Here is a 13,184-nt window from a genome sequence, read left to right on the forward strand (position 1 = left end):
CAGGTGGTTGGTTACTGGGTTGAAAGTAAAAATAATTAAAGGGGTCATCTCTTAATTGGACAGTTTATCCTTCAAAGACCTGGTAGAGAGAAAGATACAGCTCCATTTTTCAGTTTGTTAGAGTGAAGTGCTGTAGAACTCACACTTTGTGAGACTGTAATATAGATAAGAACTAATAAACATCTGAGTCCAAACAAGAAATGCTATCTCAAGCATTTAATCCCAAACCTGGCAAAAAGAAGTTAAGACTCAACAGTACACATTCTTTAGTTTATAGCAGGAAACATCAGTTTGTTTGAAGTGTATTTCCTGATTAGCTCATTCCTGAGTTTGATTTGAGTCACAGAAAGACTTACAGGTACATCATGACTTATAGACTTGGAATTTAAAGCCGTTGGCTTCATTAGGATTACTTATCAGACGTGGTTTGCATGTTCTTCAGAGGCTGCGGAAAATTAGAAAAAGGAGGGCATGGAGAAGCCACTGTAACTGTAGGATGTATTGGAATAGCTGCTAAATGCCTGCAATTGCTGAAAGATGTTAGCGTCCCAGAAGGAATAGATATTGGTGTCTCCAAGATCTTGGTCTCCATTCCTAAAGATGAGCTGAACAATTGCACTCTCCAAGGATTACAATGAGTTATAATAGACAATTTGAAAAGAGGTCAGGCAATATGTGCTAAACACTGACAGGACAAAATCAATTCTGAATTTAGTCAATAATTTTCTTTACATTCCCTTGTCTTTTTTTTTTTAAATACACCCCCTTTTGGAAGAAGTATGAAGTGGTGAAAAATTACCATGTTTCAAATCTGAAAGCTCCTACATTAATCAGTGGCTTCTGGTAGGACAATCACTGAACTGTGCTGGGTAAGATAAGCTTTTGTAAACAACTTGTTGTTTACATTTGGGTGATAGAAATGGTATTCATTGCTATCTCATCACTGGTATACCTCTTAAACTACACTGAAACTTTATATTTACAGTGAATAAACCTACAAATTGATGGCAAATAGAATTGAAGTCTATGTATTACTATTATTTATTCATTAGTCTTCTATGGATTTAATACCCAGCGACAGTAGATACTTTACACAGCAAGACAAATGCCTGTCAGAAGACAGTAGCAAATAAGTAGCAAAGAGAAAGGCAGTAATATTATATTCTTGATTTCTACTTCTTACTATGCATAATAGGTTTGTATATTTTATTGCAAACCTAAAGCATAATAGGTTGGTGCTTGACAGTAGGGTGCTAAAATGAAAATACAGCTTAATTATATACAAGGTTTGAAACAATTTGTTAAGGTGGAGCAGCACAAGCTGACATAGCAGTCACAGTAGCTCTGCAGCAGTGTAATATGGCCAACAAGGGCTAACAGTGTATTCCAGCCTCTCTGTGCTTTTCTGTGCATTTCTGAACATTCTCCTGTAAGTTCCTTTATAGCTTCATCCATGTTTCTAACATGTGATGTGCCTGGGTAAATATGTGGAGTCCTTAGAATACCTCTCTTGTAGTTCCCCATGAAAACTTAAACCCAAGTAACATTTTTCTCATGTAATAATTGAGTCTTTTTAAAACAAATATTTTAAAGTTTGATATAATGTACAAAACATGTTAGAAAGATGGTTTTGGTTTTATTTTCTGCTTGGAATAGAGGCTGGGCCTTAGGTTACTTTTAGGATTTTGCATTTCCTTTTGCTTTAACTGTGGTTTTTCTCCTGTGATGGAAGAGGCCCCAAATTTAAAGTGCTGGTTTCACATAAGGTGAGTCTTGGGTTAGTGCTACCAGCAGACAAGGAAGTTGGGAAACCTCTGCCCTGTCTTCTGTTTTTTCAAACAAGTTCATTTGTTCCTTGTAGGTCCAAAATTAATTTAATTTCATTTGCTTTTTCAGGCCACAGATGTTTGGACAAGAAACTTAGATCCAGCAGTTTTAGGTCCATAGCAGAATTAAACTTGATAAAACCTGATAAATGCATGCACTATATAAAGAAAAGAACTGTAGGGTTAGAACTGTAGCGAGACCTTGGTTAATTTATGTAGAGAGGAAGGGGAATGACTTTTTTCCCATGCTTCAAGTTAATGCTAGAAAAATCCACTTCCTTTGAGAAAACTGGCCACTGAACTTTTCAGCACAGGACAGCTTATTGAAGAGAATTTTTAGCACTTCATGCAGAAGTGTTTCCAGTCCTTTAAGTGCTTTAAGTTAAAAGATAGATAAACTGTAGATAAACTTTCTGAAGAATTTTAGTAAGAGTTCACAATTCACTTACATAACAGTTATCCTAGAAAGCTGCAGAGTGTGAAATGTGATTTCCTTTCTGTGGGAAGAAAATTCAATGGTATGAAATATCTTACAGAGGATGCACTCATATAATTTTACAAAATGTTATACAAAAAATACAGCAAAATTCTAATTTCACATTTCACATTACATTTTACAGGCCTTCTGCTTCCAAAATAGCTATATTTTATAAAGTCAGCTTCAAACACAGTGGAAAGCTTGCAGAATGGGAAAGTGAATTGCTTAGACTGAAGGAGTGAAAACATTTCTAGATCAGTTGGTAGCATCTGCCACTAATAGAGAATTAGGGAGCTAATTTCCTCAAGGACAGATTACTTCCTAATTGTCCATGTTAAAGGTTCTTCTTTATGGTTGGCATTTATGGTGTAGTAGTTCCTACAGATCAAACTAGTAGTGCATACTAAGCAGACATATGAGAAATAAATATTGGCAAAAATAACAAATAATCAAAATAACAGGGTACTGGCTGACAAGGAAAAATATTTAGATGTATGGTATAATTTCCATCACAATTATTTTTGCTGTAAAGTATGAATGGAGCCAGACAAATGAATGATAGTAAACAGTGGCATTTTCTATAGCTTTTCATTAACTGCTACATTAGAGCTTCAGTCACATGAGTTTTTAAGAGCTTCCAGCTTTCCTCAGAGCCTCAAATAATGTGTGTATTATTTTGGACTAAAATATCACTTTCTCCCTTTAAAGTCAAAATTTCCAAGAAAGATTTCAAGAAATTTTCCAAGAAAATTTCCATTCTCCACCAAATGAAGACTATTTCAAGCTTAAGTCTCCTGTCAGAATTTCTTTTCTCCTACAACACCCTTGTGTTGTAAAAAAATCTATCACAGGAAAGAATTTGAGCCACTGTATATGGAAATAAATGCTTCTTTCCCTGTTATTTATGATCTTGTTGTGATCCAGGAGAAAATGATGGAATAAACATAATAAACTAGGTCAGCTAATTATATAATCACACAAATAACTATAAAAAGAATCAAACAAGAAGCATAAGGGTAAAGGGTTATATACACATTGGTGCATTAGGCCATAAAAGGTATTTTCCACGCTTCCAGCCAGCAATACTGCAAGTGTTTCTTCAGACTAATCATATTAAACTGAAGCTAATATGTACAATGAGGGAGGAATAGAACAATTTTTCTACATGGCCTAGAACTGCAGAGTGTGAGGGCTGCACATACAATGTTTAATCCCCAAAAAATTCTGGAAGTGTATTAAGAATGGACAGTCTGCATAAAAGGGAACATTTAAAAGAGAGTGTGTTGTGTATTTTTCTGCAGAAGTGTGCTTAAGAACAGAGCATAAACAGTATGGAACAAGGGAGCCCTGGGTTGTTACTGTTACTAAATTTCCTGGGCAATTTTTACTTTGCCTCATGAAACAGCACTGTAGCTCTGGGCTTTTTCTTTGTAGTGGCTGTGCTATTTTGATTGCCTGATGTCATTCTTTTTTTTCATCCCTTCTCATTTGCTTGTGGGAGTTTTATTTTAAAGGCAGATGCACAGGGAAGATCCAAAGAGGGAAATACTGACAATCCCAAAAGAGTGGTGGGTACAAGCCACAGAAACATCATTTCTCAGCAGATCATACCTCACACCCTTGCTCATTTGTGATGATGTGCTATGGTGCCTAATGTGTTAGGCTGACTTGCAATGGGTTTGTCACTGCTGCACAATTTGGGTTGAGTATTCAGGTTCCCATTTAGTAACTTTGCTAAACCTAACTTTAAGCTTGTGGTTTACTTTGCCTATGTTAAGAAAATGGCTTCAGCATGTGCCAGTATTGTGCTGGATCAATACTTCAGTGTATGCCTAAAAGTAGGATTTTTTTCCTTTTTTTTTTTTTTTTTTTTTAAAGGGTTTTCTCAGTTTTCCTGTAAGTAGCACAAGCTTTCATTTCAGGTACCTCAAGGTGTAGAAAAATATGTGGTTCCATATGATTTCATGCATCATACTAACTTTAAATAATCATTACTATACTTTAATCCATAGCCCGCCAAGCTTCTCACAGGGGTGCAGAAGGGAGAGAAAATTAATTTCATTTACATCCTTCTAAGACTACATAAAGACCAGGGAATTGAAAAATCTGATAGTCTCCATCTGGGCTTCTGTCAGTATGTTAGTAATTGCTGCAGTGAAAGTATTTTGTAACAGTCCTGGGAATATTAATGCTATTTATTCCTGGACAGTGAGCATGGCATAAGAGTAGTATTTTAAAAGTTTTGATCTAATACACTGTATTTTACTGACATGACTTCAAAGTGCTAGGGCATGGTATTCATCTTTGGTTGAGCTCATAATAAGAATACTCCTTTGATGAGCTCAGGTCTTCATATTTTACCACCAGAGATTGAACCTTGTTTCTAGTGTATGTTCTTCCCACTGAGTTCAGTAGTATCCATCAAAGCAGAAATGTCCTGACAACATTTCTTTGTGTCACTTCTAATACCAACATATTGTTTTATGTTCTCACCTTCACTATTTCCACACAATTTTTCAGTCTTCATAAATGGTAGGCAGTGGGTGTGACTTGAAACTTCAGCTGAGCTGGAAAGGATGATCAAAACATCTGTTCCCTCTCTGTTGCCATGTATTCTGACAGTTGTATATGTTTTGTTAGAGTTTGCTTTCTGATCTGCTGACTGTACTGCTCATAAAATAGTATTCATAGGTGCTTCTCAGATTCTCCTGCGCAGCCGTCTTGATTGCTCATTCTTTGTGTCCTCTACTTTTGGGTTTGTTTTGTTTTGTTTTGTTTCTAAAAAAAATGCATAAACTCCTTCTGAGAATTTACTTTCTGCTGCAGCAGATTCCAACCATTCCTTTTTTCTTCAGATCATCTAATTTCAACTATATAAGTGTCCCAAAATGTATATAGGTATCATATATCAGAATATTGTCATAGTGTCTGACCTTTCATTCATTCATTCCATTTTGATTTCTGCTTATATTCAAGGGGCTCAAAATTCCTTTAATGTACTTATTCTGTATGCAAAACTGCACCTGGTGAACAAATTATAATCATTGTATCACAAGTTTCAGGAAGGACTATGCAAAATCGCTTTTTTCCCCTGGTATCTGAAAGGATTTGAATTCCACTCAGAATATTTAACCTTCCTGAGCCTTGTCTACATGTTTTACATAATGATTATAATTCTGTGATGTTATTTTTGTGTAGACATTATACAAACCACATGTTCTAATAAAAAACACAGGACTGTAGCTGAATATCTGCACCATTTAATTTTTCTGCTCTTGTAGGAACAGTGCTTGCAGTGTTTTTCTACATTTTTTGTATGCACTGTGGTTTAATGTCTTTGACATGAAACATGTATTGTTTTTCTCCCCGCCTAGATTTTTGCCCCTAATTTCTTTTTCCATTGGCTATTTCTAACAGTCTTATCCTTTACTATTCAGGGTTAAATATGTGGGGAAAAATACTCTCTAGGTTGAAATGGGAAGAGTGTAGACTATCCTATTTTTTCCCATACCTATCATAAGCCCATTGGTTTACAAGGTCTGGAAACAACTTAGCTACAAAATCTGTGTTACCAGGTGAGAACTCTCCTCCTTGTGAGAATGGAAACATCCTTTGATGGCTCAGGGTGACCTAGAGAGACATGGTGACCTCCCTGACTCAGAGAGGTGGCCCAAGGGCAGTCTGTGGGTTCTTCTCACACCGCCACCTCCCTCTCCATAGCTGCCTTCTTCTGCCATAGTTGTGTCTGGTAGCCCATTCAGGTTCCATGCAATTTCAACAGGTCAGCTCTGTGAATCGAGGAGGTGATGGGACCACCTTCTAGCCCTTAGCAGGAGTGGCAAAATCAGCTTTCTCCACAAGAAGAGATATAGCAGGTTTTTTTTGGGGGGTAACAGGAGGATCGGGATTCATTGCCGGAGTTCCAGCTCGTCTTTTCAGCAGTGCAGATACCTCCATCTGAAATGGAGAGAAAATGGGGGCTGTGTTATACACACATGGAGCTAGAGAGGCTGGGAGTTGTCATTTTTCTCTTATGTAAAGTCAATGTTGCAATGGTATTTTTCCAACTCATCAGGAGATGACAGAGAGACTGCTGGGACATTTTTTATTTTTCAGTGAAAAGTTGGAGGTTCAACATTTTTAGTCACACCCCAGGAATGTACAGATTTCACCCAGAACTTGTCGATTTGATGAAAAGATAACATTTCCTGGCAAAAGTGCTGCTTGATACAAAATTTAACTGTCAAAATTTTCACTGAGACTTTACTGAAATTTTTCAGATAGTATTTAGTTTTAGATCTACAACTATATTTAGGGTGAATTAAGAAAGCCTCCTGAAAAAAATACTGTGTGAATTGATTTTTTTTAAATAACTGCATTACTCGGGTTTACTTAAAATGTGCTAATGTCTTTACAAAGTAATTCTCTGTGACTTGATGCTATTTAAACTTTGGCATTTAAACCTGGGAACTTACTGTAGTTCATTTGCTCAGCCCTTGGCACATCAGTGGAGGAAAAGCTCTGTTTCATCCAGTTTAACTTCTTACTCATTTAGAGGTTAAAAAAGATTAGATTGTCTCAGTCAAATGTCTGTGACACCAGGCAAAAAGAGTTTGGGGCTGGGAAATGAAACTTTTTACAGTAAAAAAAAAGCCTTAAGAAAGAGTGTGTCCATTTCATAATAGGAAGGGAGTTGTAGCCCAAACAGTTTCAGAGTATTTTTAAAAAAAGACACAAACAAACACTGATTTGGAGAAGATATAGATGAGTTATCTGTCAGCACCTGGAACAGATAGATTAATGAGCTGCAGCTTCTCCAGGTAAGTCAATAGAAGTGTAGAAATGTACTTGCTTCACAGTCCAAAATATTAAGCTGATCTCTGCAAGCTAAAATTTTAGCTGATATAACCTTATAGGTTTGTTTGGTTGGTTGGTTTTGGTTTGGTTGGTTTTGGGTTTTTTTGGTTTGGTTTGGCTTTTTTGTGTAACATAAGAAATTTTATAGATTAATTTTTCAGGCAATTTTAGGGGAAAGAAGGGAGAAACCAAAGTGTCTGCTGTCACAATTCACTTTGGACACCTACAAAAAGAGGTGAGAACAGGAAAAAGACATGACCATTGATCATTTAAGTGTTCAGCTGTATTGCTAAAGAACAAATCAGAGACTCTGACAACCACTGGAAAACAGCTAAAAAACCTGTGCCATAACTCCAATGTGCTTCCAGGCACAACATGGTACTGCTTTGCCATGCACCTGTTGAAGGATACTTCAAAATACCTTGGGTAGCACATGATTCTATAGTGTCCTCTATTTCCATGAAAATAAAGAACACCAACGTTTCCCTTGTGCAAATTATTTCTGAAATCCAGAATCACACAGCAAGATATATAAAAATAAACCGTGGCTTAATGAAAATAAAAAGGAATCCAAGTAATTTTTTTGACCCATGGTTCAGAAAGTACGTGTATCTGGTGTACACCTAGGACTCACCATAACAACTATTTCTACCTTTGGAACTGTAGAAACAAATGGCAATTTAACAATGCAGTCACTCGTTTTTAATCCAAAAATAATTGGTTTGGGATTGTTTTCTTAGATTTTGGGGTTTTTGTGGAGCTGTGTTTGTAGATTTTTTGCTTTAGGCCTTTCTTGTTCATTTAACTCTTGCAAATCACACTGCATGTCTTTTATTTCAATTTTCTTTTCACATCTTTATGTACAAGGTCAAAGAGGTCTAATAAGTAAAGTAGTGTTTTTCCCTGTAGATATGCAATACTTGCAATTGTGTTCCTGTCTTCCACCTCTTGACTTGCTTTCCAAATGGCACCCAAGAGATTAATATCCATTTGAGTTAATGTTTAAGTTAAAACTCCACTTCTGGCTGGCTTCTGTACAATAGAAGTGTGTGTGATACTATGGAAGCTGATAGTCCAGGCATTAAAGCTTTTTATTGGCTTTCACATATGGATTGTTTGCTATATGGGGTTCTTAAAAATTTGTTTTATTTTTTTTACCCAATTTTGATAAAATAGCATAAAACATTTCATAGTTCAGCACAAATCAGCAAATGCTTTTCAGTGTTTATATCCTCTGGAGTGATTACATGTAAAGCACAGTGCACTTAAAACCTAAACAATTTATTGATGAATAAGAAAGTTCCAAACATAAGATAAAATCATTTCTTTTCTCACTTTCTATTTTGAAGGTGGGAGCTTTGGGGTTTTTTTCTGTCCTTATGAATTATCACTGGTTTACAGCCAGTGTATGGGAGAATCTGTGACATTGAACTGACTTGAAATGTGAAGAAAGTAGTGGTGTATCCCATATCAATGTGTAGTACAAATTTTATCTTCAATATCTTACATTAAAACTTCCAGAGGATGAAATAAATAAAAACAGATATATGGATTTCACTAGCTTACTGTTAGCAGCACTTTCTTTATTTTCAATAAAGCAATAGTTACAGGAGGCCCCTTCAATGATTGCCCAGTGATACCAGCTGCTCTAAAATCTTAGAGTGAGGGACTGAGCAGTTCTAAATACAATACAATCTCCAAAGATAAGACAAAAAAAATGTGGCTTTAGATCCTATAGATGGGTGATTTGGGCATCCTCTTAAAAAATCCCACTGTCCATACTGGTAATCTCCATGCAACTATTTCTCTCCTCTAGGAGCCCACCTTGATGGCTACATATTGGACTAGACTTACAGATATGGCAGCTGTGCCATGTGATATAAAATACCAAGTGTAGGTACAAAGAGCCTGAGAAATATCTACATGAATGTTTAGGTGCAGAATTTGCCATGGCCTCATAAAAGTGCTGACCTGGGAACAGCTACAAGTCAGCGTGTAATTAATAATAACAGTAAAAAATTACTTGTACTTCAAGTGAACCAATAATAAGTACACCATAAACACAGTAACAGTGACTGACTCAGATTTTAGTTTAACTAAAGAGGCCTCTGTGTTTGTGCCAGCTCCAGTTTGGTACTTTACTTTAGCAGCATGAATACACTTTTGAGGGCGAGAATAACACAGTATGGTCAAAATCTATCTTATTTTCACTGACATAACAATACCTCCCCTGGATAAGAAAGTGAGTTGAAATGTGAGGTGAAAGGTGAGATGGACTCATGTATCCACAGTGGACAGTATATTCAGTAACTATGTCACAGAAAATGTGAAGAGCCTCTGCAGACACACAATCAGAAAACAACCACAGGCAACAGTACTAGAACTCAAGACATCTGAATCATGGTCTGAGCCTCCTTAACGCTAACATTGTCAGTGATAGTGTGAAAAGATAATGCAATTCGGAAAATTAAAAATTATTTTCCTTCTGTTGCTTACAAAAAAAAAAAAAAATCCTGAAATAGCCTTTTTAATGGAGGTAGATGTGCTGGGTTTACATGGCCAGGTTTTGGTAGCAGGGGGGCTACAGGGATGGTTTCTGTGGGTCCAGGCAGGGTCAGCCCATTTCTGTATATGGTTTTTGCCCAGTTCAAAACTCTTCCACACATGCTGGAAGAAAACCTGTTTTGAGTTCCAAGTTCACCTTCATATGCAATTTCCAAGACTGGGACACCTGGAAAATTCTGTGTGTATAAGATACTCATACTCAGGATAAAGTTAATTTCATGTAACTTTGGATATCTGCAACATAGAAAGCTGGATATGACCTGGTTTAGGATCCTGTAGAGTCAACAGAGAAATAAACAATACAGCATGATTCCTCTAAGGAAAATATCTAGTTTAGGCTGAAATAAGTAGCATGCCCTAGAGGGTTTGGATCTCTGCAATGACTCAGGATGTGGGGAAGTCACCAATGGCAAGCTCAGATAGACATACAATAAGCTTGAGGCAAAGATCTAACCTCACTCTATGCAGCTAAAAATTAAAATGTGATCTTGCAGTAGTGGAAAGTAATCATTACTAGGTGAAACAATGGTCAGAATCTTCCTCTAGTTCTTTAGTTAGGTTGTAAGGTTGCCTAAGCTATAAGTTAGCTCAGAGCTGGCATGTTCTGAAAAGCTCTTGAGAAACACATTTCTTCATTCTGCTGCTGAAAAGAGTAACTCCACAGTATGGAGCTGAGGTTATGAGTCTTTTTAAACTTTTATAGTTAAGCTGCAAATACACCCTCTCACCCACCCCTCCATTCCAGTTTAATGTTACTCATCATCTATAAAATTCATATAGCTATATTCACCTTAGTTTTACTTTAAACATTAAGATCTTAATATATAGAGTAATCTTTAACATATTTACTTTCTCAAAGAAATCTTGAATATATTAATTAAACAGTCAGAGAGGACAGTCAGTGGATCTACTGGTAAGAACCATCATGTATTAGGCTTTCAGAGACAGGATTTCATAGATCTAAAAAACTGGAGCAGGCTGTCTTTAAGGCATAGATATCTTATTTTGAACTCTTCTAACTAACTGCATCCTTCTGTTTTCCTTCACCTCAACCCATTTTCATTTGTCTATTTCAATCCCTAACATGCTGTTTAACTGTCAAATATTTTCTACTTTTGTTATGTACCAATCAAACACTCTCCCTTCAATCTCCCCTCCCTTCGCTGCCAGCCCTTCCAGCTGGAATTCCTTGTTGTAGCTTCCCTCTCCTGATCTGTTCTGCAAAGGTCAGAACAGTCAAAATAGGCTCCACAAAGTCAACATAGATTAGTATAAAACCACTCTGATTTCCTTCTCAATCAGTTACTTTATATATTTTCTAGCGCACAACACCCTCTGTTCTGGACCAGTTTATGACTTAGGACAGATTTTTGAACTGTCTCTGATGTAGATGGTTTTCTTTTCACGAAAAAACTTTTTCAGATCCTCCATGACAAACACAAATGTCAAGAGTTCATTCATTCATTTGCTTGGTCTTCTCCAGGAAGGTGGTCTATAAGCACATTTAACTTTGGCCATCTATTAGCTTTGCAGCCAACAGCTTCTTGGAAACTTCATGTACATGATTTTTGTCCAAAGGATTTATTTATTAAATTGCATTTATTTATTAGTTCTAAAGCACAAAATATTTTCATCTGATTGCATTTTGATTTTTAATTTGACATATTTTATATTTTCCACAGTTCCTTATTCAGGAAGGAAGCATATAATTCAATCTTTGAATGATGAAATGACTCATTCCTCACATGACAATATATAGTTCCTGGAATGATGTATAGTTATTTGAATAGTCTTTTTATCTTTTAAGTCACTTGCTACTCACAATGGTATGAATTTTATTGGATCTTATTTTTTATTCATTGTTTTGGCATAATATTTGTTAAGGTTTGATGTGCATTTCCCCTGAAAATTCAACATGGTTGTTTGCAACACAGCTGGACGTATCTGTATCTTTTTTCAGCATCTTTTAATTCCTTTTAAGCAAGATTTCTTTTTTTTTTTTTTTTTTTAATTTGCTAGTTTTGAAAATTAAAACACTGTGGTGGTGTTTGAGGGGTTTTGCTTTGTGTCATTCCTGCAGCCATGTGCCTTAGAACCTCTGGTACAAAGGAGTCCTTGGGCAGCATTGCTTCACACCAGGACCTGCAGGCACATCAGCATGACCACTTGTGCATTTCCTCACTGGCTGCCATTCGCTGCAGTCATTCTCATGATGACTAAAAATTAAGTCTTTGAAGAAAGATTTATCCAGATCACACAGAGGTAATTAACATCTCTCATTATGACTATGCTCCTGTCCTGAGAGACCCTCTCATCTCCTAAAGCGTGTCACAGTAAGACTTGATAGGGATCAGCAAAACAGCTCAAATGTGACATTTCCGGTTTTCACCTTGAAGCTTCAATCCAGGCAGATTCTGTGTTATTTACTGAAAGTTAGAAGTTAGCATAAATATGCAGTCCTTCAGAGAGCTGGCTATGATGAGCTGCCTCTATTAGTTCTTTGTTCTTCTCGCCACGCGTATGGGTTTTTTGCTTAATCAACTTTCTTGCATTTAAACTAATGACATTAGACCCATTCAAAAATCATATGACCACATGGCATACAATCTTTAACAAAGTCTTCTTTTATCAAGGGTATCTGGGAAGTGTTGGATCATTAATGGATCCAGGTTCCCACATTGTATGATAATTACAGACACCAAATATACTCTAATTAAATCAATACATGGTTGTCACCCTTTTTGTGAAAGGAAATTTCCCAGCTTCTATATGACATCTTGAGATCACCTATTGTGTAAACAAATAACATCAATATGACTTTGCTCATGACAAAAATGTGGCAGACGGGGAATTTGCTTAGCACAGGGAAACAGGCATGAGCTGTCTCTATTTTCAGGGACAGCAATTTGATTCATCCAAGGACAAGCCACACAGACTGTCCAGCTTTTCCAAAATGTTGCATGCAGTTACCCATGTAGATATAATCAAAGCTTGATGTGCAGTGACAAAGCAATAGAGAATGAGCAATTCAATAAGAATTGCGCAAGCATCCTCTCATTTTCCATATCAATCAAAGGTTTTCCCCAGAAAATAATTTCTAAGAGATACTTCTGATGAAAAAAGATTAATTTTAATGTGAAGAAAATTTTTTCACTCCTAAATATATTCTAGTTACCAGAATGTTAAAATAGCTAAATCATCATCATCAACATCAAACAACAATCCAAAACTCAACTAGTGCAAAACACACATAGATAGCTTTTATGAAACTACTTTATTAAAAAATGAAGCCACCATTTGGTGAATGATGTCTAAATATTCATTTAAGACTCTTCAAAATGCATTTTTAAGGCCATTACAGCTTTAATTGAACTATTTTATTAACTTCCTCCTCTACAATGCCTCTTATAAGAAACACGCAGCTAGGTCCTCTGCATCATTATGTGTTTTGCAATTAC

General features: G+C 36.3%; 1 long non-coding RNA gene across 1 annotated transcript in view; it reads right to left on the reverse strand.

Annotated features, from left to right (window-relative positions):
* Positions 1-201: 201 nt before the first annotated feature.
* Positions 202-13,184, reverse strand: part of LOC146768671 (uncharacterized) — a 29,986-nt gene continuing 17,003 nt past the window's right edge. Inside the window, exon 2 of the long non-coding RNA XR_014949230.1 lies at positions 202-6,261. This is a non-coding gene — a long non-coding RNA (uncharacterized LOC146768671). The remainder of the gene's footprint in view (positions 6,262-13,184) is intronic.

The sequence above is a fragment of the Lonchura striata genome, chromosome 1, assembly GCF_050655825.1.
Source record: "Lonchura striata isolate lonStrDom1 chromosome 1, ASM5065582v1, whole genome shotgun sequence".
In the NCBI taxonomy this organism is placed as follows: Eukaryota; Metazoa; Chordata; class Aves; order Passeriformes; family Estrildidae; genus Lonchura; species Lonchura striata.